The following is a 21,772-nucleotide window of genomic DNA, read 5'->3' on the forward strand; positions in this document are numbered from 1 at the left end:
CCTGGGGCACTGGCCCACCTGGGCAAACTGGGCTTGATGGCTGTGAAGGTCAGAGAGACTGAACACAAGGCCAAGGCTGCCCCAAGAGGGGAACGTGGTAGGAGACCCTCCCCTAAGTGGAGCTGGGACCCTAACAGGCAACTCCTAGGATGAAGGTGGGCTAGATCCACAGCCACCTCCAGGTGCCACAGGGACAGCATGCAAAGTAGGGAGAGTCCCTGAGAAGCCACAAGAGCACCATCGGGGCCACACTGGGGGTCCAGGGATCCTCATGCTAGACTTGGATGGAGGGGCTCGAGCACCGGTAGTGCTCCTAGGCACCTGGAGAACCAAAGTTCTCATCCTCATTCTACACCTCTGAGAAGTCTCACAGATCATTTCAAGGACGAAGGGCCATCAGAAAGAACACCACATAAAAAAAATAATAATAATAAAAAAAAAGAAAGAACACCACATAACAAAACAAAGCACCATAAGCATGAAACAGCAGAAAGCAAACCCCACACGTCTTGTAAACCAACCACACTCTGATTGCAGAAAAAGAAGCTTGAGAATATTTGCAGGAAAAAAAATGTGAGAGAAAGAGTAAACCAGGAGTTTCACGATGCACCGGAAAGGACTCTTAGAACCAGAAGCCCTAGTAACTACAGATTAAAATTCATTTAAGATGAGCACATGAGACATAACTGATGAAACAGGTCAAATTGGCCAGAACACTGCAGTGCAGGGAAGTAGGAAGCATGCGGGGCCTCCTGGGGTCTTGGGTGTCCCACCCGCCAGGTCAGCTGATGAGCACCTGCCACACAGCTGTGGTCCAGCACAGAAAACAAAGGCCTTCTCACTGCCCGGGGCTGGTCTCTCCCACAAACGAGAATACTCTAGAAGAGGCCAACTGGCACTGTCTATGGCAACCAGGCCAACCGTGGTCAGCGGGGAAGCCCTGCCAGCCCATCACTTCTGAAATCCCACCCACCCAGAGCCCTGCCAGGACAGAGGATGGTTCTGAGGATTGCTCCACGGGAGACATGCTGCCCCACCAGGGACGTGTAGCTTTGGTTGTCAGAAGAGGCCATCGCGTTGGCCTTGGCCTGCTGTGCACCTCTCCGGGCGGCGTACCCAGCTGCTGGGCAAGGCCATCCTCCAGGGGCAGCTCCGGCTACTGATGCTCACAAGCCAGAAGCAGAGCCCTCCAACTTGGCTGCAGGACCTCGTCATCCTAGCCAGCCTTTGTGGGTGGCAGACCAGCCCTCCAGACAGTGGCAGCAGGGAGGGCTCTGTGGTTGAAGGCAAGGCCACTGATGGGTCTCCGGGCAGCCTGGCGCCGGAGGTGTGGGAACAAAGCCCAGGGCTGCGGCCTCGATGAAGACGTGGTCATTGGGAGGGAAGGACCAGAGGAAAGCCAGCCCCTGGGGAGGGGACCATCAGGAACTGCCTTTCTCTCCAATCCCTCACCCCCCACTCAAGCCAGGCCCGCTGCCCACTGGCCCCACCCCTTCTCAGCTCCACTTCCCACCACCCCAGCAGCCTCGTTTACCTCAGCAGGACCCGTGGGTGCAGGGCCCTTCTCCCAGCATGCCTCCTACCCAGGCCCTGGTGAAATCCTCCCTGTCACTGTGCCCAATGGGCCACTTTCTCAGTCCTGCTGATTTTCAGGGCTCCCCAAGCAAGTTCTGGACATAGCCACCGTGGTCCCAGTCACTGCCATGCAGGCTGGAACTCCTACCAGTGGCAAACAGGGTCCTGCTCCTGCTGTCACACACCTGCCTGCCTGGCCTCTCAGGGCACTAAGGAAACACCACTCTCCCCTTCCCCCAGTTCTGAGACCAGCACAGTGGGAAAGAGACGGGAAAGGGCTTCAGTAGGCCCCGCCGTGCCAGGTGGGGCTGGGGCTCATCCACATTTGGTGGCCTCTCTGCTTGTCCTGGGGAGTTCACCCTTGAAGGACATCTGAGCTAGTAAAATGTGTAAGGGAGGGCATCCTGAGCAAAAGAGTGCCTGGCTTTCTCAGTAACATCCCTGCCCCACTGGTCCCCACCCTCCACCAGGCCATGCAAGCCCAGGCCCCCATGGAGTGTTTGCAGGCTGCGGCAGCCCACAAGCCAGGGCCAGCCTGCAGCCAGAGAAAGAGACAGGCCGGAGGGTCCTGGGGGTCTGATCAGGAACATTACCCATGGGCCTTGGAAACCTCGAGGTGGACACCCTGAGGTAGCAAAGCCTGGCAGCCTCCAAGCATTGACGGAAGCCACACCCATCTCTGCATGCTGTGCCCAGGATGCTGTGTGCCCCAGCAGGCGAAGGAGGCTACCGTGGTGATGTGCACACCCACCCCTGGGCTTGCGGGTGGCAGTTAAATGTCACAGACCCATCTTTTCCAGATGTAAAGGGCTCACTTTCCCTCCTTTTCCCTTGTTTGGCCCCACAGCAATCAGGAGGGCAGCCAGGTAACCTAGCACCTGGAGAAGAGTACCCTCAAGGCAAGGTGCCACAGAATCTGGCTCTCTGATAGGGTGACACCCAGACCCAGAAGAGGCTGGGCCCCTGGGGCAACAGACCAGAGGACAGGACAGCTGGTGAAAACGTTCCCACTCCAGGTGCTTCACAGGTGTGGGTCCCATCTCACCAAGGGTTTAGGCAGTGTGCCTGAGGTTACCAGAGGGGCTTGTGGGATGCTGGCCAGCTGCACTCCGAGTGAAGGAGCAGGCACAAAGGAAGTGTGCTACGTGCTGGAATCAAGTGGGTCTCCCTCCCCTGCATCTGCTCCTGTCCCCCCAGAAGGCCAGGATGCCCCCAGCACTGCATATCCACAAGCCACTTCACCCAGCCACATCATGGAAACACAAAGCCACCATGGCCACTGTAGTGGCCTCACTATTCTCTCAGTGGTCAACCCACCCCGGGAAAGCTAGTGATAGGTGACAAAAGGTCACCATGTACACACATGGTCCCACTGGGACCCACAAATGCCACAAACTCAAGGGTGCAGCTGAGCCTCGGAGCTGCCCACAGGGATGGAAAACCCCAGACAGTGGCCCAGGCCCAGGAGGGGAAGCCATGTGCACAATGGGGCTGGAACATGGAGCCTGGGAGGTGCCCAAAACACCTGCATGGCACAGTGGCTGGAGGGGGGGCGCAGGTGGGGGGCACACATCTCACACTGTGTTTACCTGAAGAGACACTTCCTATGCCCCCACTGGTGAGGAGATGGCATCAGCAGTTGCTCAAGCTCCAAACCTCTAGGGCATCCTCACCATGGCTTCCTAGCGATGCTACATTCCATAACTCACACAGACTCTCAGAGGTACCCACGGCAACCAGGCAATCTTTGTCATAACCAAGATTTCACATAAAAAGCTGACCTCTGTGACCCAATGATGCCCCCATTTAAAAACCTACCCAGGACTTTCCTGAAATTGAATAGGACCAGCATGAAGTCCTGTGGGGAACAGACAGGGACAAACAGAGACTGGCTCAGGCTGAGCAGGTGCACGAGGCTGTCCATACACAGAAGAGAGCAGCACATCCACACACCTCACACCTGCCCACTCAGCCTGGGACTCCCTCTGTGTCCTTAGCCTGCCTAGAAACAGCACAAACAGGGGAAAGAAGTGCTGCCTCCCCTGGGGTGGCCTCCACCAGTCCTCCCCCTGGAAACCTGGGCGGATCCAGGGTAGCAGCCACCTGGGCGGCTCAGGGCCCACACTCCCTGGGCACACCTGAGCCCCAGCCAGAAGGATCTACCATATGTGAGACAAAAGCAAAAGTTCACTTCAAACCAAAGCCATGGGCTTCCCCTTTCTTCCCTCTGAGAAAGCCAGAGGAGGCCTTCCTTCCAGATCACCACTCCTGCCTTCCCCTGCTCTAACCACCTGGTAATGCAAAACCGGAAGAATGGGTCCTGAGTCCGGCACCAGTCATTCTTAGCACATGGTGCTGGCTGTGAGGCACAGGCACAGAAGCTTTCCAGGCACTCCCAGCCCATCTGCTGAGGCTTTCGAGAGTTCTCTGCAAGCTCCATCCTGCCTGCTCCCCGCCCCCTTCAGCTGGGACTTCCTTCTTCCTCCCCTGCCTTCCAGAGGAACCGAGAGAGCTGTCAAGAGCAGCCAGATCCACTCCCTCCTTCAGAATAACCAGGCTCTTCAGTTGACTCAAGCCCCCAAAGTCACTCCACACGGCGTCTAACAAGAGCATGACAAGAAAATGACTCAAGCAGGCAGGCCAGAACCTGGCCAGAGATGGGTCCGGGCCACATGCCAAGAGATGCAGTGACCCTGCCTTGGCTTAGGTGAGGGCTGGTCGGCAACTTCACGAGGCCCCTTGGAAGAGTAGGCAAGTGGCGCCCACAGGCCATGCTGACAGGACCTCACCGTCCCCCCTGCCTGATGGGGAAGGACCTGGCTGGTGGATGGGGAGACCGCAGCACTGCTGGGGGTGGTCGCCAACCCCCTATCTCCCTCTTGTGCACTCCAGATGCCACCCAGCTGCTGGCCCATCCTGTGTGGAAGCCAATGGGCATCACACACCAACAGTGCCGGCCACGCACACCAAGCGGCACCATCTCCTCCAGCGTTTGCACCAAGGCCTGCCCCCCTCCCTACCTCCCAGCCCACCTGTCCATCCCCAGCCCAAGGCTCCACACCTCCTGCGGCCACAGCCGGCAGCTCCCGTGGGCCTGCGGAGTCTGGTTCCCACAGCCAGGTTAGCCAGGAGCACAGTCTCATCTTGGAAGTTTCCAAGTACACTCATTCTGCAAAAGCCCCACATCTAGTCGGCTGTGTGCCTCCTGATATTTCTTAGCAAAGTATGGGCATGTGCTCTGGGGTGATCGTACACACAGGATCCCACTGCCCTGTCTTCCCGCTGTCTCTACCAAGGGGCAAGTGTCCCCAGCCTGCTAGCCGCCACACGGCGTTCCCCAGGGGACATGTACCCTCATGCTGCCTCTTGGCTCTGGTGGTGTTTCAGTCCCACAAAGTTTCTACCCCCTGCAGAGTGCCACAGAGGAGCCCCACACGCAGGCTCTGCACATGGGTGGAGGATCTTCCTAGGACAGAGACCAAGAAGGCGGAATGGTGGGTCAGAGGATGATGCTCTCAAGTGAGTAGAACTGGCCAAACTCCCTCCAAACATCCCGGACCAGCCACTGGACTAGGGGCGTCCACCAGCACCACAACCTGCCACTGCTGCCCTTCTCGGGGTGGCAGGAAACACTCTCACCGGGATTGTACTGGCAACTCCCGGGGGCTGCACATCTCCCAGGCACCTGCCCACCAGAGTCTACAGATCACCAATTTGGGTACTGAATGCTGGGCTTTTGCTGCACTGATCTGTAGTGCAGCACATGTGGTGTGGGCAGGCTCACGACCTGTCTGCTCCGTGAGCTGCCAAGATTTCCACCCAGCCCTGTGGCCTTGCCTGTGGCACTGCCTATGGGAAAGAGTATGTTACTTGACCACAAGTTTTCCCATCCCTACTGCATTGCAGCCACCCTCCCTATCCCAAAGTTAAAGCCTCTTTCCCCTGCCTTCTTTGTATGGTTATATTTTGGCTTAGTCCTCAGGTCAGCCTATGCCCTGTTCCGGTGGGTGGTGTGAGGTACGGACCCCCTTGCTTCCCAGCTGCGGGGTGTCAGGTCTGCCCCACCTCAGCCAGACCCTGGACACCCAGTCAAAGGGCTCCATGGCATCCTGCATGCTTGGCAGGCCTCTTAGCTTCGGCACATGCTCTGGTATCTGGAGGACAGGTCTCCCTCTTGACTATTCATAAAATCTTCTAAAACTCTAATGAATTGTGCTGGGCCATGCCCCACCCCTGCTCATCAAACCCAGCACTGCCCATGTGCCAGTGTCTATGAAGTGCAACAAGCAGGTAAGTCTTGAGTAAGCCCCGGCTCCCTAGCAGCCCCATGGCAGAGACAGCGCACCACCCCAGTGCTTGCCCAGAAGCGAGAAATAAGCGAGTCTCATCATCCATGAGGACAGAAGTCAGGGCAGGGCCACCTGATCTGGGGAACAATAGGAGGCATCTGGGTGCCGGCAGTTTCTTGGTGGGGATGCTAGTTGTCTGGCTGGGCTCCCAGTACAACCCATGGAGCTGGACATTTAAAACACATGCACTCTCACAGCAGGCATGTTTTATATGCACTCTTACAGGCAGGCTGGCGCATGGAGAAAAGAAAGACCGAAGAAGAGCCTGTCCGTGGGAGACAGAGCAAGAGTAGATACAGCCCCGGTGCAAACCCTTCAAAGCAGAAGCCAGTGTAGCCGGGCTCTTGTGAGTTCTCCACACTGACACCACCACCTGAGCAGAGAGCAAAACCACACCTGACAACCAGGGTGCCAGGGGGGGGAACCTGCACCGTCGGCGGGAGGACTTTCCTTTGTCAACTGAAAAGGCAAACAGGCTCTGGATGGAGGGGGCACACACTAGGTCAGAATGCAGCAAAGAATGATAGAGACGCACATGAATGAATGGGGACGTATTGTGGTCTCAACACAGAGCCAAGGCGGCCTACACACTTGGAAAGTGAGGCTCCCCGTTCACATCACGTCCATCCCCCACCTCCCCCCGGCTGGCTGCACACATGAAGGCTCTGAACAGAGGTTACCTGGGCCAGAGAACCTGCAGCCCCATTTCACTACGCCAAGCACTTTACACATTTTGGGATACATTTTCAAGGCTAGCCAGCCTGTCTGTCTGTCAAGGCCACGCAGGGGACAGGGGCCCTCGGGCTTCACATGACAGGGCTGAGGAGCCAGGCCCCTCACTCTCACTCTCACCCCGGTAAAAGCAAGCGAGCAGCATGTAGCCGGCAGCCCAACCCGCACCATCACTGTGGCCGCCCCAGGGGCGGAGCTGGAGAGCCTGCGCTGCTCTTTTCGCATGATGCGTAATGTTCTCCCAGCGGCTGCCAACAGAGGAGGTAAACACACATGGGAACACAGTGTCGCTGTGCTGTTCGGGGGCCTTGGCTGAGAAAGCCCTGACGTCTGTAAATATTCTGAGCAGCCAGCCCACTGCAACACCCCACCCTCCTCCCAGCTCAAGATTGAGGATTCTACAATCTATGTTTTGTCATTTTGGCTAAGTGGGATTTCACCATGACAAATTTTCTATGGGGTACTCTCTTCTGAGAGCTCCATGATGTTTTGGGAGCACTAATTCAACTCCACACCAAGTGTCGCTGTCCCTGCAGTTCAAAGGAGCAACACAAATGAGGGGCAGAAGGAGCATTACATCAAGCTCTGGACAGAGGGCCACCCCTCTACCTCAGCCTTTCCTGGCTTCCCCACAAGCCAGGGGCCAGCCCAGCCTCACAGGGGCCCCCGCTGCCTTTGTGCTCAATAAAGGACAATGGAGTACTCCCACCAAGATGTACCCTGAGTGTCAGTAGCCACCAAGAGATGGTGGACAGCCTTTTTTTTTTTTTACTTTTAAGTGTGCATGTATCATTTTTGCAAATCTAAAAAAGAAAGTTAAAGGTGGGGTGGGGGGGGAACTGCACTGATAACCTGGGAAGACTGCTTCCTGGGGTGACCTGGGGTGACCTTGTTTCCGCAGAGGCCATCACCCAACCCTATGGTCTGGACCAACAAATGCCAGATTCTGCGGTGATGCCCTCACTCACTGATGTGTCGCCAAAGGATGGACCCAGTCCCTGAACATCTGGAGCAACAATGACAAGTGTGGAACCACTTCTAAAAGCCCTCCAGCCTCCCTGCCATGGGCCATTTACCTCCAGACATGCTCTGGAGGCACCTCGTTTCCCCACAGAAGTCCTCAGAAGTAACAAGCACACATCTTCTGTGGGCAGGCAGCAGAGGTGCCTACAGAGAGCTCACCCTCTGATGCAGAAGCAGGCACGGGAATGAGACCCCAAGACACCACACACAGTTACATCCACGGTGAAATGGAATCCAAAAGCCCACAAAAAGAGGTCACAAAAGAAGCATGAGGCCATAACAACAGTTTAGGGGCTGAGGGGCCGAAACAGAATTGACAGCCGTTTCCTTCATTCAGGAATGGCTGCGGTCACTACATACCAGAGCAGGCAGTGGCAGCAGCCCAGTCTGAGTGGCCGGAAGTCTGTGCACATGCCAGTAACACGAAGCCGCAGGACTGAGGCTAGTGGTCAAAGGCCGGCTAAGGTGGAGGCACCAGGGCAGCCCACCCACCACACTGGAGCACTAGGATCCTGGAGACAGGGGACAGAGCCACTGCTGTGTCCTCCTGCCTCCGCCCCATCAGACAGGTCACCCCAGGATCCTGAGACAGTGGCCCAGGTGGAACAGAGGCACTGGGACCTGGCCCTGGCTCTGAGTGACCTTGGGAACGCCACCTGCCCCTCAGCCGGAGTGTTCTTAGCTGTGGACAGCATCTGACCAATGAACATTTGCCCAAAAAGGTTCCCCAGAGGTTTAACAAGCAAGTTCGAGAAAGCATTTCCAAAGTGCTACCAGCTGCAGGTATCCCTTATAGCTGCCATGGCGTCACCACTGCCTCATGGAAGAGAGCTCTGAGCCCAAACAGCAGTCAGCAGGTCGGGAACAGGACGCCAGGCCAGGCCTGGGCCCAGCATGTGATATCCCTGCTGGAGGAAAAGGCTCAGGCTCGGGGACTGGTCCAAGGGCAGGAGGCTCACTCTAGGGAGGCCGTGAGGCACCTGCCACGCTGGGGTCGGGGAGGGGGTCCCCTGCCCAGTCCCCACCTTCGATGCCCTGACCGACGGAGCCACCCCAGAAAAGGCGTGAGCCAGCACTTGCCTACTCAGACCTCAGCGGTCAGCCGGAGGCCCGGCCACCGGCCACCGGCCCCGGGGGAGGCGGCACCGTGACTCAGGGCTTCAGAACCGTCTGAGGCCGTAGCCCACCCACCCCGCAGCGACCGCGCAGCTCCCAGCCCCGCCAGGCTGCCCCCCCAGCGAGGCCCGCCCGGCCTGCCCGTGGGCCCCGCTTCCCATCCTGGCGGGGTCACTGGACACGCCTTCCAGGAACGCATGGGGCTGCGTCGGGGTCCGCGTGGGGTCTCTCGTCGGATTTCCACTCCACGCCTCGGGAAAGGGAACCAGGCAGGGCGGGGAGGTGCGGTCCTGCCCCTCCCCTCCCCGCCCGCTCCCCCGGACCCCGCGCCCCCGGTCCCGGGCCGGCCCTCCCGGGAGGGAGTCCGCCGGCCCTGCCGCCGACCGCACACTCACCGCCTCCGCCGCCGCCGACTTCCGGGTGCCGCGCCCGCGCGCCCCCGCGGCCGCCCAGGCCCCGCCCCCGCCCCCGCCCAGGCCCCGCCTCCGCCCCCTTGAGCGCTCGCCATTGGACTGCGCCGCCAGGGGCGGGGCCGCACGCCGCGACCCCAAGCGCCGTTGGCTGCGCGCGCTGTCGCTCGGGGGCTGCAGCCCTCCCGGCGCCCCGCCCCCAGGGCTGCGCCAAGCCTCGGGGCTGCGCGGGCGTCTGGGGGTCTCGTGACCCCCGCGGCTTTCCCAGCTCCCCAGCCCTGAGGACGCCTGCACGAGGTCGCTGCCCCTTGCGGCCGCCCCAAGGGCATGGCTTCGCGGACCCGTTAGGGCCGCAGCCTGAACTCCAGGGGCGGTAGGTCACCAAACCACTTGGCGGTCTTCGCTGAGAGCGATAGGAGGATGCCCACTTACGGACCCGCCCCTCAGACCGGGTCCTGGGCCACACCCTGTACTGGCTCCAGACCTGGCCATCCCTACCTTTTCTTTAAGGCCCCCAGTTGGGTTTTGCCTCTGCCATTCTGGCCTTTGCACCGCCTCCACCCCACCCCCGCAATTCCTAGCACACACAGGAAAGACCCTGGACCAGGCAATCCAGACCCACTCAGCCACTCTAGCCTTTGCACCGCCACTCCACCACCACTTCCACCACCACCCACCCTACCCCGGAATCCTGGCACACTCAGGAAAGACCCTGGACCAGGCCCTCCAGACCCACCCAGCCACTCTGGCCTTTGAGCTCACTTAGAGGCTGTTCTGCAGGTCCAGGCCCTAGGATGAAGAATTGGACCACCCTCAGCTGTAATGAGTGATCAAGAGGGCAGGAAGGGGCACTGACTGGGGCCCTCCCAACAGGACAGAGGCATTCACTGCGCTCCCTGCCTTCAAATACCTCTAGGCTGTGTCTGGGGCCTGAATGCAGGGAGAGTGGAGTCAGGGGACAAGGGCCCAGGGCCTACTCCCAAGTGGGCGCTCAGCAAACTATGACAAGGATGACAGTTATGCTAAGAATAATAACAGTGTGCTAAGCACTCTAAACCCAGGGTCCCAGTGCACAGATATTATTTTACAGATACAAAGGCTGAAGTTCAGAGCAGCCATGTCATTTTTTTAAAAAGATGGCAAATGGCAGTGGCTGGATTAGCTCCACAGTCCTGTGTGAAGCCCTCCTGTCCTGTTCCTGACTCAGAGCACTGATGTCCTGTGGAAGACTGGGGTTTAGAGAGGGAAGGGGCCTGACTGGTGATAGAAAAAGGGAAGTATTGAATCCAAACCTGCCTGATGCACCCAAATGCCCACTCCACCCTACTCTCTTGCCATCTTTTCTGTGCTCCCAACAGAAGCCCTTTACAGACATGGACACCGAAGACTCCAGATGTCCAAGGATTCATGGCCAGCAAGTGGTCAACCTAGCCTGATGCATGGTCCTCCCTCCTGGTATGCAGCAGCAGAATCCTCCTGAGCTGGTGCCAGTGATTTCCCTCTGAGCAGCCAGACTTTGCAATCCACCCAAGAGGCGATAACGTTAGATAAGCAAGACTTGGGACCGAGGCATGTGTGACCTCACCCTGGGGCACAAGGCAGCAGTTGCAGAGTACTCTGCCCCCAAACCACTGGGCCATACGCCTCAGGGGAGGTGCTTTCCTGTTATCAACAAAGAGAGATGAGCTCATGCATGGGTTGGACAGAGGTTCAAATCCTGGTCTGCCATGAAAGCACATAGCTCTGGGCCAGCCCCCATCCAGCTACACTCTCCCCATCTAGATGGAGCCATGTCAGGTACTCGCTCTGATCTGTCTCCACTGACTCCAGTTGACAACATTCAGTGCTAGGGAGCAGATAAGATAGGATAAGATGGGTTTGGGCGGGAAGCTGAACTCTGGGGTCTTAGGGATGCAAAGAGTTCACACATCCTTAGTTGGGGAGCTCACTACCTTATAGTCACCCTTTTTGGTCTCTAAGCATTTGCCACTGTTGAGAAGTTCTTGACCTCCAGCTGAAACCTTTTCCCCCCTATAGCTTTGCTCACATGTCCCAGGGATGTCCCCAGAGAGCTGGCCCGCAACTAGGTGGAGGTGGGGGGAGAGGGAGGAGCCTAGGGTACTGGTCCCTGTGCCAGGACTCACATGGTAGGGACTCTCCATCCTGTTTTTATTTATTTATTTATTTATTTATTTATTTATTTATTTATGATAGTCACACAGAGAGAGATGAGAGAGAGGCAGAGACACAGGCAGAGGGAGAAGCAGGCTCCATGCACCGGGAGCCTGACGTGGGATTCGATCCCGGGTCTCCAGGATCACGCCCTGGGCCAAAGGCAGGCGCCAAACCGCTGCGCCACCCAGGGATCCCTCCATCCTGTTTTTTGACCGTTTCTGACCCCTGCCTGCAGCCTGGGTTACGGTGGGCCTGTTGCCTGAGAGTGGCCTTGAGTTCCTTGGAACCCACACTGTCCACCCTACTCCTCTGTATATAGCTGGTGACGCAGCTTGGGGGACGGAATCCTGCCTGGAGTGGGGGGCGGGGAGGCAGCCCCCACCTAGGACAATTTTGGAGCATGACTCTCCCTTTTGCTCTCTCACCAAAGCTCTGTCCAGCCCCTCCTGCCACCATCAGCAAGTTTGTGGGGAAGGGTTGATGCTGAATCACAAGCTCACTATGAGAATAGCGCTCCAGGAGGACCAGGGCCCAATGCCCCTGGAGAAATCTGTAGGGACAGTTTGACTAATGAAATCCACTCTAATGGAAGGAAGAAAATCCCCCCAGCCCACACAGCAGCTGGCTCAGAATGTCACCAATGGTGCAGCTCCATAAGACAAGAGCTAACTTGCTCACAGAGACCCCTGTGTTCCAGAGAAGGACACTGCACTCCATCTTCCCAGAGATACAAGCAACATCACTATGCCAGAGTGTCAGATGGCTCTCACCTCCAGTGCCAACTTCAATTGACCAGCAGTGGCTGACTGGTTCTTGTTTTGTTTTGTTTTGTTTTTTGGCTGACTGGTTCTAAAAGGGTAGGATGGATTTGCTATGTGTGCTAGGTACCACAGGGGGAACCCAATGGTGGTACCAGTGGTGAGTTCTGGCCCTACATCACTTCACTTTCTTTGTTAAGAGGAAGCAACTTTTGGGTGAACACTCTGACCCCCTGACGTGGGTGGATAAGACATGAATGTCTGGTCTCCCCATTAATGCTGTCATGGGTCTGTGACTCTCTGGGTAGACACGGGGAATATGATGGGCTGAGAATCTGGTCATCTCCAGGTGCAACCAGGACAGGAAAGGCTTAGAACTAAGCCAGAGTCCCTGGCCAAGGGGCCATCATCTCCCTCTGAAATAAGCCCCAACATGCAGCACCCCTATTGGTACCCCACCACACACACCACAAAGTTAAGTGGAGCTGGCCAAGGATTATGATTCCATTTGTGGTCATATATGTGTGCTTCGTTTCCCTTCAAGGACCAGGTGTCGGCTCTCCACCCAGCAGAGAAATGCGACCTGTGCTAAACTCCATTCAGGTGGTTGCGCCCCCTACAGTGTTTCTCCAAGACCAGAGGTAGGGTGGAGGAAACGGGACACCAGGAAGGAGGCTGGTGACAAACACACAAACTCCTCCCTGACAAACACACAAACTCCTCCCTCCACCCCTCCCGGACCCTGAGCTGCGGTGATTTGATAGAGGAGGGGAGGGCAGTCCTGCAGGGTGGGCCGAGCCGAGGGGTCCGTGGATTCAGGCCTGGTGGAGGAGGACAACCTCTGGTTCGCCGAAAAGGACCTTCCTGCCCCGAGAAACACGGCTCCCCATCCAGGCTCGCGGAGCCAAGGTCGGGCCCCGCCCCTGCTGCGAGAACCCTGGGGCGATGAGGGTGCGAGAACCCCCCCAGGCCGGGGGGTGACGGGCTAGGCTTGCGCCCGAGTGACCTAAAGCAAGAGAGAACCTTTCTGAGCTTCAATTTCCCATCTGTAGAATGGGAAGGTAGCACAACTCTCCCTCGCAGAGTGTGCGAAGAACACAATGAGATCCGGACAGGAGGGCGCGGTGCGCCCGGTGAACAGCAGGCGCGGGAGAAGGATCCCTGCGAACTAGGCGCGGTGATGGAGGCAGCGAGGCCAGAGTCCTGGGAAGGGGCGCGGGGCTCGCCAATCCCCGCTCGGTGCCGGGGGGCCCGGGCAGGTCCTCGAACGCAGCCGAGAGGGCGGCTGCCCCGAGCCCGGCCGCCGCCGCAGCGGTCTCGGCAGGTGCCGGGGCCTCGGCCACTCCACGGAGGGGCCGGCGGTCGGCCGGGACGGACACCCCGGGGGCCCAATGGGAAGCCGGCGTCTCCCAGCGCCCGTCCAATCGGCGCCGGTCGCCGGGCCGCCCTGGGTCTCCCGACCAATGGGAAAATTCGCGTTCGGCTGGGGCGGGGCGGAGGGTCGCGTCGCCGGCCAGACCCGCTTTGCGCACGGGCCGCGCGAGGGGCGGGGAGGGCTGGCCCGGGGCTGCACGCTGGGCCCTGGAGGGGTCCGCCCCCGCACCCGCCCGAGTTGAGGCCCCGCGGAGGGCTGACCCCGCCGCACCCCGGGGACGCCGCGCCCGGCGCGCCCAGAGACCCGGGGACGCCCGTCTGGGGGCGGGGGCCACGCTGCGGGGCCGCCCACGCCGCGCTCCAGGTAGGCTCGGGCCGGGGGCGGGGTCCGGAGGTCGGGGCCGGGGTGGGGCCGGGGTGGGGGCCGGGCTGCGGGCCCGCGGCGGCCGGGGGTCGAGGGGGCTCCTGAGCGGAGAACCGAGGTACGAGCCGGGCCCCGCCCCACCTCGCCCCTCGCGCCGCGGTGCGCGAGACCCGGGGCCGCGGAGGCGGGGCCCTTTGTGCGCGGTCTCGGGGCCCCGGCGGGGCGGGCCAGGGCGCCCCGCACAGCGCGCCCCCGCCGAGCGGCGGCCGGAGCCCGCAGCCCGCAGCCCCGCTCGGCCTGCGCGGCGCTGGGCGCCTTGCCCCGGGGCTTGAGGGGGCCGGAAACTTTCCAGGGGCCCGAGGGCCGGCGGAGCCGGGGAAGTTTCCCGGGGCGGCGCGCCCCTGGAGCCCGCTGGGGCTCGGGAGCCATGGGGATGTCCCCGCTCCCGCCGCTCCCGCCGCCCAGAGGACGAGGGAGAGGATGCCGCCTGGTGGCCCTGCGTGGTGCCCGCACCGGGGATCCCCCCATTCCCGCCGCCCGAGTCCCCTCGGTGGAGCACCGGGCCCGGCAGAGGCGGATGCCCCCCACTCGGCGCGGTACCCAGCCCGGTTTGCTGAGGTGTGGCCCAGGGCGGGCAGCCTGACATTCCGAGCCCTCCCCGTGTAATCTTTAATTAAATGTTGGGTACTTAAAACGTACTCATCTTTGCGTAACGCATCCCTGAAAACGGAGCTCCGGGACTCTGGCTCCGCTTTCCCGTTAGACCCAGGCCTGTTTAGAAACAGGGAAGAGAAAAGAATCATCCCAACAGGGTTTCATCCTTTGGGCTAGGCTCTCAGTGTAACCTCGGTGCTTGCCCCTCTCTCACACCCCTTCCCACTGTCCCCTGCAGGGCACACACCAAATCAGGATCTGTAAACCCAGGGGATTGGCAGATGAGCGGCTTAGGGCATGTCAGGGCACTCCCCCGCCCCGCCCCCCCTCTCGTGGGGACCTGTTGTGGGGGGAGGGGGGTACTGAGAGCCTCGATCCCCTCCCTCTGCCTCCCCTTGAGATGCAGACCCCCCAGCAGCAGTCTGCTGGTTCCAAGCAGGTCCTGCCTGTCCTGTGTTCAGTGTATCTCTGGACTTGAAATGGTGCTGCACACAGGAGACAGAGCCTTCTCCACAGCATACTGGGCTCGTGGCCAGTTGTTCTTTTTAATTAAATGTTGGGTACTTAACCAAGTAGTAGGTGGCCCAGGTCTTGGGTCCCGCCGCAGCATGTGGGGCTGTGAATCCAGAATTCATGCTTTCTTCCAGCCTTGCGCTGTCCCACCCACAGTGCCATGTCTGTCCCCTGCTCTCTAAAGTCTGTGATCCACCGGCACCCAGCACGGGGCTGGGCACAGAGCACTCACTGTGCTGGGGATTCTAGTCCTGGCCTAGGCAGGAGGGTCACAGCCAAGTCAGCCTTGGCCCTGCTCTTCACAGTCTTTTCTATGTAGACAGAAGAACTTGCAGTCCACAGGTAAACTGGGCCGGCTCTAAGTCCTACTAAATTAGCATCCCCATGCCACATTGGGGTTGCTCTGTAGCCTCTCAGATCTCTTCCCAGGCCCAGGGGTCTCTGCATCTCAGAGGCTTGGTGAAGGCAGGGCATCTCTGTTGGTGCTGTGTAAGGATTCAGGGCAGATTTACCACACCCTCTTCACCCCAAGGGACAGGCCTGAGAGTCGTGAATAGAGGAGCCCCTAGCCAGTCCCTAGTATCTGCCCTGTGATCTGATCTCAGCAGTGGGAGGGAGGTGAGGGCAAGCTTGACCTCAGGACAAGCCCTGGGGGCTGCCAGGAGGGCCACAGGGGGTTTGGGAACCTCTGAATGGCAGCTCAAGTTTTGCTGCCAGCTTCCGTCAAGATTGTAATGAAGTCTTGGGCTGCTCAGCAGGAGACCCAGGACTAGGGAATAATCAGAAGGAATACGGGGTCAGGAATCCCTTATTGGGCCTTCCCGACCAGGACAGCTGCACAACGCGGTTTATTTGATAGGTCAGGAAGATGAGCCCAGAGCACATGGACACCCATTTCAGCCGCATCTGTCCCTCCTCCTTCCCCCCACCACTTGTCAGGCATAGGCCCTTCCCCCTGCCCTGGGGGATCCCGAGGAGCCAGCAGCCTCCGGGAAGGCAGTGGGTGCGGCCACCAGAGGGCACCCAGGACCGCCATGGCTGGCAAGCCTGACCCCACCCAGCCACCTTCAGTGCTGGGACCCTTCGGGAGGGACATGGTGGGGCCTGCTTCAGACTGCTTGTCCAGGGTATGCAGCGGGCAAGGGGCAGGGATCCCTGGGGCAAGGCCTCTCCATAACCCCAAGAGCCCCTCACTGCCTTTGGTGCAGGCAAGGGGAGACCAGGGACTGAATGGCAGGGTGACTGCCCACAGGCTCGGGCAAGGACAGTGAGAAACAGGCCCTGAGCAAGGCCTCCTTCAGGCCTTCACCCCAGGGGCCTCCTCGGCTTCCATAGGCTGACCCTGCCCCCACCCAGGGGTCCAGGCGAGGACTTTGAGCCGCTTGCAGCTTCTTTTCACTGCATCTGTGAAAGAAGGTGTGACAGAAGCAGGTGCCTTTTCACGTTGTACCCAGAGTGGCCAGCGGCCTGGAAGAGCACGTCCAGATCTGTCATGGTGGAGGAGAACATGGAGCTGGAGTGCAGAACAGGCTCCTAGGCAGACTTGCCTGCCCCCCCCTCCCCGCCCCCACCACCTAGCCTCCTCATCATCTGCCCAGCCCACCTAGCCCGGGGCCCATCCCTCCTCTGGACTCTGCTCATGGAGCTGCCTTGTGCCATGGATGCATGACAGGTCTGTTTGCAGGACTGGCTCCGTGTGGCAACCCCTGTGGCCTGGGTTCCTGCCCCCATCTGAGATGCAGCAGGCCTTCCCAAGATTGGGGGCAGACTGGAAGATTGTCGGGCGCCCCAGTGTGGGGAGGCCAGTGGTAGGGGTAGGCCCCGGCTAGTATAGCCATGGGAAGTTGTCCCCACTTCTCAGGACACTCCTCATTTGGGAATGGAGCCCAATAAGAGGCAGGTTTGATGACTCCCTTCGCCCCAGAGCTCCTGGGTCGGGGGTCCTTGGTCAAGTAAGTGACCCCAGACCCCACGTATCAATCCTAAGGGAATGCTAAGTAGGGATTCCTAAGACAGGTACCTCCTGCATTCTCATCACAAAGCCTGTCATTCGTTCTCTCTTCATATCCACACCTGTTCACTCCCTCAGGGCTCCTGTCAGACTCTGCCTTGCCCTCACCTATACAATGTCCTGTGACAAGGGTGCCCTGGAGACCCATGCCTCTCAGAGCCGCCACCACCCTGCATCCTCCAGTGCCTCCCACTTCCCCTACCCTCCTCCTCCAGGAAACCTTTGGTGGCTCTCCCCACTGGTGTCTGCTACTGGCTCTCCTCCATGTTTATGGAGCTCTTATCCTGACCAGAGCCCCACAAGGAGGGAACATGTTCTTGTGGCCAAATATCCCCAGTTGAGGTGGGGACACTGGGAACAGAAAGACATAAGTTCTAATCCTGGACCAAGTTTCCCCATCAGAAAAATGGGGTATTGGGTCAATCCAAGGCACCTAGCAAGAGTGACATGAGGGTGTACAGCCAGCACCTTGTGAGGCTTTGCATAAGGCCAGCCCTGAGGGGGAGCTTGGCAGTTATCAGGACTGGTAAGAAAGGCATGTGGCTATCTATGGGGCAAAACCTATGTGAACATTTAAGCCAAAAACAGAAGCATCCCAGAAACGTCACACTCCAAGCAGAGCTGCTTCCTGAACCTCAGACTTCAGGGTAGGAAACGCAGCCCCTATGCTGTGGGTCGTGGGGACCATGGGTGGGCAGGCTCTCTCCCAGACTGCCCTCCCAGGCACACACGAGGGTGAGTGTGCACAAACCCATACACACGAACACACACACCTACCTGGCTCGGGCCACTGTTCTTTCTTGGCTCTGACCCCACGCATCCTGATCCGTGATCCCACCATGACTCAGAGCCCCTCCTTGTGATGAAGGAGCTGCTGTGATGTGGGGACACCTATCCGCAGGGCCCCCAAATAGGCCATGTCCACAAAGGAAGATTAGATAGAGGACCAATCTGGGAAACACAGTAGAGCCCAAGGGAGACAGCTTCTGTCATCCTGACCCACCAAAGCTGGCTTTCTGTTTGCAGCCGAGACTCCCTCCTCTTGTAGCCACCCTGGCTTTGTTTTTGTTTTTTTAAAGATTTTATTTATTTATTCATGAGAGACGCAGAGAGAGAAGCAGAGACACAGGCAGAGGGAGAAGCAGGCTTGTCGCAGGGAGCCCGATGTGAGACTCAATCCTGGGACCCGGGATCATGCCCTGAGCCAAAGGCAGATGCTCAACTCACGCCTGAGTCACCCAGGCGTCCCTGGTTTTGGGTTTTAATGATTGTAGTTTTCAGTCATCTCTACACACAACTCGGCTCAAACTTAAAACTCTGAGATCAAGAGTTGCATGCTCTACCAACTGAGCCAGGCAAGTGCCCACCACCCTATTGTTCATTTTTATTTTATTTTTTTAAGATTTTATTTATATATTCAAGAGAGATACACACAGAGAGGGGCAGAGACACAGGCAGAGAGAGAAGCAGGCTCCATGCAGGGAGCCTGAAGTGGGACTCGGTCCCGGGACACCAGGATCACGCCCTGGGCCGAAGGCAGGCGCTCAACCGCTGAGCCACCCAGGCGTCCCCATATTGTTCGTTTTTATAACACAGACACTCTCTGGCATGGTCCCCAGGCCTAGATACAGTGACAGGGGATGTGTCCCCTGGGGCATGGGCTAGGCCATAAGCCCACAGGGGCTGTAGTCCTGTCTGTGAGGCACATCTAGACATCTCTCTGGCCCCTTGGTACCAGGGTCTGGGAGCAAGGCTGCTTGCCTCACAGGGACACAGGTTCTGGGCTGGCCCCAAGGAACATCAGGAGAGGCAGGTGGCCTGTTGCACAGAAGTTCTCCTTGCTATACGTTGATCACGACGAAGCACACCCAACCTTCTGGAATGGGGAAGACACTATTACCAGACTCCAGCTGAGCAATCGCAGTTTTGCAGGCTAGTCAACAGTATTAGAAACATTTATGATGGATGGTGGTAGTCTGACATAAACTGCAGACACCACAGTCCCAGTCGAGCAGAGATAAGAGAATGTGCATGAATATGTGGGTACACATGTCAGGAGTGCCACAGGATGACCTCGGAGTCAGGGGTTACACTGCCTCACCAGGGGTCTGGCCTCGTCCAGAAGGGACTTAGCTTGACAAATTGATCTCACAAGGTCTCCTCTGGTTTCCCTGCAGGAGCTGGAGCTGGCAGGATGGGCGTTGGGACATGCTGATCTCTCAAGACAGGTGAGTGACCTGGGCTCGGCCTGGGAATATCCCCCTCTTCACATAGGACAGAAGAGAGTCCTGGTGGGCTTGGCAGGTGTGACGGACAGAGGAATGGCCCAGGGTGGTGTATGCTTCTGGTCCAGCCTCCCGCTGGGTGGGCACAGCCCCTGGGCTGGACAGGGCTGGGGGTGGGGCCTCACCACTAACCCTGCTCGGATTCACCAATGACCTGGGTATGGATAGCAGCCACCAGATTGATGTCTGGCTTGAGGGATGAGCCTGCAGTGAGGCTGACACCAGGACATTGACTGGATCTGATCTTCACCTGCCTTAACTTGGATGCTTGGCACGGCAATGTCTGGTATCAGCCTCGGCCACCCAGCTTGGTTCTCAGCTCAGGAGACAGGAGCTACCAGCTGGGAACAGACAGTCCTGGGTGTTACCTGTGTTTGTGGGTTTATCTGGTAGCCAGTCCTCCAGCAAGAGTAAGGCTTGATGCCTGGGAGGTATGGCAAGATTGGGAAGCTGTGTGGTCCCTGTGTCCCCCAGGTCCCTCTGGAGTGGAGGGGGTGGAATACGCCCTGCTGGCACCCTGGCCTGTCAGCGTTTGCTATGGTGGCTGCATTTACGGAGTGGCAATGGCTGATGAGAATGTCTTTGGCCGTTCTTGTTCATGCGGTATGGGTACCCAGGCCCCAGCCCAGCCATCTGCTCCTGCCCCTCTGGGTGCTATCTCCACAAGAGGCTTGGCCAACCCAGGATTCTCAGTGACACTGAATATCCAGCGTGGACGGCCTGGGCCAGCCAGTGCCATGCTCTGTGGTGAGAAGACAGTGGCCACCGGCCTGGGAGTGCCCAGGCTTCCAGACACCTTGGTATCCTGTGCCAAGGGCTATAGGACAGGGAGGGATGGGACCTGACTCCTTCTTCCCTATTGCACATAACTCTGGGTTTGGGAAGCTGCCAGCTGGGCTGGTGGTAGCTGGGCGTCTGCTGCCACCTGGAGGTGGTGTGCTACCTGGCCACTCCAGGTCAGGCCAGGCAGCTCAGTGGCAGGCTTCTGGGCCACCTGGGGGCCTCTGAATTGGGATGAAGAGGCTCAGGCTGCATCTAGGGCTCAGAAAGTGGCCTTGCTTGTGGTATAGGTGACATGGTTCCTGGGGGTGACATTGGCAGGGTGCTGGCCCTGACCCCGCATAGGTCCTGGTAGGCCACCACGCCTCAGCTTGGCCAACCAGCCAGACATAGAGTGATAGCTCTGGTCACAGGGTCTCCCTTAGCCTGCCTGCTACACTACCCCTTCTCCTAGCATGGCTTGGTTGTTTCCTGTCCTTGTTTATCTCTCTCTGCCTCCTCCTCTTGGTTTTCTCCCAGTTTTTCTCTCATCTTCTCTGTGTGTCTCTCTGCCTTTTCCTCTCTCTTGTTTCTGTCCTCTCCTTCTTGAGTGTGGTGGTGGATTATTCTCGTCTGCCACAGTGATTGACCATTCACGTCTGCCATGGGCCCCCGAAGAGTAGTGGCGAGTAGTGGCGGCTGGCGTTCATGCCATCGCTGCTCTGGGCTGGGCCCATTTCACAGACTGGGAAGCAGAAGCAGGCCCTGGCTGGGGCTCCCTGCTCTGTGGGCCCTGAGGTATAGCCCTGATCACATGAAGGTATGGGGCTGGGCAGGCTTGGGGACTAAGTTGGGATAGGGGTGATGGCCAGCACCTTTGTTATCTCGCATACTCTCCTTCGGGCACTCGTTACTCAGCCGCTGAGCTCCATGTGAGACACTTGAGTATTGTGACCCCATCGCCCTGGGGAAGCCCCTGGCCTGGCAAAGAAGGCAGCAGCAGAGAAAGTGGCCCACTGTGGAGCTGCAAACTGGTGATGAGAATTGCAGGGCTCCCCTTCCAGGGCTATGGTTGCCCCTCATTGCAGCCGTGCCAGCACTGATGCCACCTCCCAAAACCCACACCCTCCCAGCCTGGCCTTGCCCCTTGGCCACCTTGTCATTGGCTCCGCACAGCTGCACTGAGCTGGCTGCGTGGCTGTGACTGCCGGCCCTGTGTTGGGTTGGGGAGGGAGCGGAGATTGATGTCTTTCTCAGTCATTGATCAGAGTCTTTGTTTTATTTTTTTATTTTTTTTAAATTTTTATTTATTTATGATAGCCACACAGAGAGAGAGAGAGAGAGGCAGAGACATAGGCAGAGGGAGAAGCAGGCTCCATGCACCGGGAACCCAACGTGGGATTCGATCCCGGGCCTCCAGGATCGCGCCCTGGGCCAACGGCAGGTGCCAAACCACTGCGCCACCCAGGGATCCCAGAGTCTTTGTTTTAAAATATGAATTCTTGGGCAGCCCGGGTGGCTCACCAGTTTAGCGCCACCTTCTGCCCAGGGCATGATCCTGGAGACCCGGGATCGACCCAAGTCGGGCTCCCTGCATGGAGCCTGCTTCTCCCTCTGCCTGTGTCTCTGCCAATCTCTCTCTCTCTCTCTCTGTCTCAGGAATAAATAAAATCT

The 21,772-nt window shown here is 58.6% G+C and overlaps 2 protein-coding genes across 8 annotated transcripts in view; one reads left to right on the forward strand and one right to left on the reverse strand.

Moving 5' to 3' along the window:
* Nucleotides 1-9,248, reverse strand: part of TANGO2 (transport and golgi organization 2 homolog) — a 37,892-nt gene extending 28,644 nt beyond the window's left edge. Inside the window, exon 1 of one of the 4 annotated variants that reach the window (XM_041729161.1) lies at nucleotides 9,191-9,248. The gene's annotated coding sequence lies outside the window, so the exon portion shown is untranslated. Of the gene's footprint in view, nucleotides 1-8,039; nucleotides 8,063-8,759; nucleotides 8,783-8,979; nucleotides 9,171-9,190 lie in introns of those variants that run through there. The other 3 variants (XM_041729162.1, XM_041729164.1, XM_041729163.1) reach the window with 3 other exon arrangements.
* Nucleotides 9,249-13,662: 4,414 nt separating this feature from the next.
* Nucleotides 13,663-21,772, forward strand: part of ARVCF (ARVCF delta catenin family member) — a 50,840-nt gene continuing 42,730 nt past the window's right edge. For all 4 annotated transcript variants that reach the window (XM_041729076.1, XM_041729080.1, XM_041729078.1 and 1 more), the window contains exons 1-2: nucleotides 13,663-13,876; nucleotides 19,232-19,282. The gene's annotated coding sequence lies outside the window, so the exon portion shown is untranslated. The remainder of the gene's footprint in view (nucleotides 13,877-19,231; nucleotides 19,283-21,772) is intronic.

This window comes from Vulpes lagopus, chromosome 14 (assembly GCF_018345385.1).
Source record: "Vulpes lagopus strain Blue_001 chromosome 14, ASM1834538v1, whole genome shotgun sequence".
NCBI lineage: Eukaryota > Metazoa > Chordata > Mammalia > Carnivora > Canidae > Vulpes > Vulpes lagopus.